The sequence below is a fragment of the Eurosta solidaginis genome, chromosome 1, assembly GCF_040869045.1.
Source record: "Eurosta solidaginis isolate ZX-2024a chromosome 1, ASM4086904v1, whole genome shotgun sequence".
In the NCBI taxonomy this organism is placed as follows: Eukaryota; Metazoa; Arthropoda; class Insecta; order Diptera; family Tephritidae; genus Eurosta; species Eurosta solidaginis.
Window position 1 is genome coordinate 100,286,615 of NC_090319.1, and position 3,182 is coordinate 100,289,796.

The 3,182-nt window shown below is 32.8% G+C and overlaps 1 long non-coding RNA gene across 1 annotated transcript; it reads left to right on the plus strand.

Annotated features, from left to right (window-relative positions):
* The first annotated feature begins 2,354 nt into the window (after positions 1–2,354).
* On the plus strand, positions 2,355–3,182 carry LOC137236956 (uncharacterized). Its single transcript, XR_010948726.1, has 2 exons — positions 2,355–2,810; positions 2,903–3,182. It is a non-coding gene; the product is annotated as an uncharacterized lncRNA (long non-coding RNA).

Sequence of the window (3,182 nt, forward strand, 5' to 3'; positions counted from 1 at the left end):
GGAAATAAGAATACTAGATTTGTAGCCTGCAACAATGCGGAAACATACGGAAAGCAAAATTTATTTAAATTAGAGTCAAAATATAAAGCGCCACACGTGTAAGATGGAAAATTTTCACTTCTAAGGCTGTTTACACAAATGCATAAGGGCAAAATTATATAAAACGCTTTGGTCACTTCAAAAGCATATATGACACTACTTTATTTTTGCTTGGATTTCAAGCTAAAAAAACTAACGAAACTTTATCGGAACTTCAAAACACAAAAAAAATGTCTATCATGAAAAAGCGAGGCCACTATTCCCCCATAATTAGCGAGTTTGTCATGTTTTTGTTTATGTTTTACATTTTATTTTTACATTAACATTTTCAACAATAAAACAATGCAAATAACACGCGCAAATTATTTCTTTCTCTAATGCTTAACTTTTTTCACAAGAAACTTGATTCTAATTGTGTTTTTATGCACCAAATTTTCAAACTAAAAAAACTTTCATTTGTCTGAAAAAAATAAAGAAAAAACGGCCGAATGTCAAAAAAACCTATCGAAAAACAAACTGGCTCATTTGTTTTTAATGGAAGGTTGTATTTTTCTTGTATTTCGCTAGTTTTTTGAAATATAGTATAGCGTAGGCACGCAACCAAAGCATTTATGTAAATTTTTCGATACTTCGCCCGACAGATGAATTAATGAATGCAACACAACCAAAGCGTCTGTTTAAATCCGCCTTAATTTTTGTAGCTGTGAAAGCCTTCTGCAAATATAATGGTGCTGTAATTGCAAACAAATCAAACTCCTATATGACGGTACTTTATTTTCTATGTATTTTTCTTTTTTTTCTCTTATATTTTTTGTCAAGGGAGCCAATAAGGTTTCAATACTGGTGAAAGTATGTGAACTATATTTGAAAAAAACTAACGAAATACAAGAAAAATTCAACTTAGCTCATTAAAAACAAACAAGCCAGTTTGTATTTCGATAGGGTTTTTGACATTAGGTAGTTTTTTCTTTATTTTTTCTGACAAATGAAAATTTTGTTTTTAGTTTCAAAATTGTGTGCATAAAAACACAATTAAATTCAAAGTGTAAATTGTGTGTGCAAATGAGTTTTCAATAAGTGTACATTTTTCAGTTTTCATAGTGAACTTGGGTACAGAAATTCAAATTAAAAAGTTTTTTACAATAATTTGAAAAACTCTACGTTTTCTCTGCTTTTTACAATTAAAGGAGTAACCCTCCGTAATAAATTAAACTTTTAATGAAAATCAATAACTCTGAACCTAACACTTTTCGCCATGATATAAAATTAAAATGCTGTGGAACAGGAGCAACACTTTTGTGACTACATAAACCCTGTTTCAATCTTTTACGTCTCTGCACAGAACCCTAATTGACCTTTTTCAACCGAAACAACAATGGCAACCCAGATTTTCCCGTTATGCCCACTTAAGCGAGTGCCCGTCAGAAATAAGTCAACACACTTGTACTTGTACACTATGGATGGCATAGGAATAGGAAAATGCGCTGTTCCTGGCACTCGCAAAATAATAGGAATCAGAAGTGTCAACTTCGTTATTGGGTGACTGCAAAGAGGCCATTATTTGTTTTTTTTAGATCGTCGAACTGTTTCGACAGATTATTGTTAGTATTTAGAAACCTTGCTTTTGGGCCACAAGAATCGCGTCTAAAATAAAGTAAATTACGATTGTTTTTAATTAGTCTGATGTCATAATCAAAGATGCGTTTACTAAAGGCTCTATAGAATGTTTTTTACAGAATCCATTGCACGGTATTATATCACCGTCGAGAGTTCTCGAAACCCGTCTGTTACACCTTTCACAAAAGTCGTCCATTGTGGCATTTAACTTCCTACAAGCATTAAGACCAAAAGTACAGGAGCGATTAAAAAACACGTCCGCGCCCAACTAACTGAACTAACCATTTTTTTTACATTACACTAACAAAATACAGGGCTATGCATATGCTACGTGATTGCGAAATGCAACATCAAAAACTGTAATTTAATTTTCAATATTGAATAGCCAGTCATCAATTGTCAAAAGAAATCAAAAAGTGCAAAAAAAAAAATTTAAAACGAAAAATGTTGCTCATGATCTGTAGCTCATATTTGCTATAGCAATGTTTCCAACGTCAAGTACACAAAATTCTGAACTCCTTTGGTACTTTTTATTTTTGCAAGATCTAATTTTAAATCAAAGGAAATCATCTTTTTCGTACAGGCTTCTTTAGACGTTACTGTTATAAATACGTGTTGTCTTCAACCTCGTGCTTTATTTAATGATTAGTCATTGTACATAGAGATGTGTTTTCTAATGCATAATAGTGATGGCTCGATATTTCGCTATTGGTGATTGCATCGCCGCTATTGACAAATCGCTAATAGCTATAGCTATTGCAATCCAAATATATCAGTGATTGGCTATTTTCCTTCATTCGATTCTTTTGAATGACAATCACCTCTGGCAGAATATCGCCAATAGCGATTATAGCGATTGGCGATTTTCCTTCAGCATGGAATTCTAATACTAATAGCAGCGATGCAATCATCGATAGGGAGATATCGTTCATCATTGCTCATCTGTGTGCTTTACTTTCCGAAACAGCGAACGGAACAAAGCAAACTTGTGCAACAACTAGAACGACGACATTGTGAAGTCGGCTAGAAAAGCAGCCACGTGGTTTGGGTAATTTTTACAGACAAGCGAAAGATCGAACTCAAAAATAATCAACGCAAAGATCAAAGAGACCGCAAGGCACAACTCATTCAAAAGCAATTATCGAAGTGCAGAGGTATATAGAAGAAACTGTAATTGCACGAAAAGTTGATCCTTTTTTATGGTGGAAGAAAAACAATTACAAGTATCCCAATCTATCTGCTATAGCTCGCGAAAAGTTGGGGTGTTTAGGAACATCGGTTCCCTGTGAAAGACTTTTTTGTCAAGCCGGCCTTATTTTAAGCGAGAGAAGAATGCGCTTAGATGATGAAAAGGCTAAAATCCTTATCTTTTTAAACGCCAATCATAAAATATAAAATTCGTTATATTTTGATTTTATATTTAAGTATTTATAATAAAATAATTAATATTTGTCAAAATATTAAACAAGCAATATAAGTTTAAACTTTAATTTCATGAAATGTATAAAAGAAATGGAATGACTGAA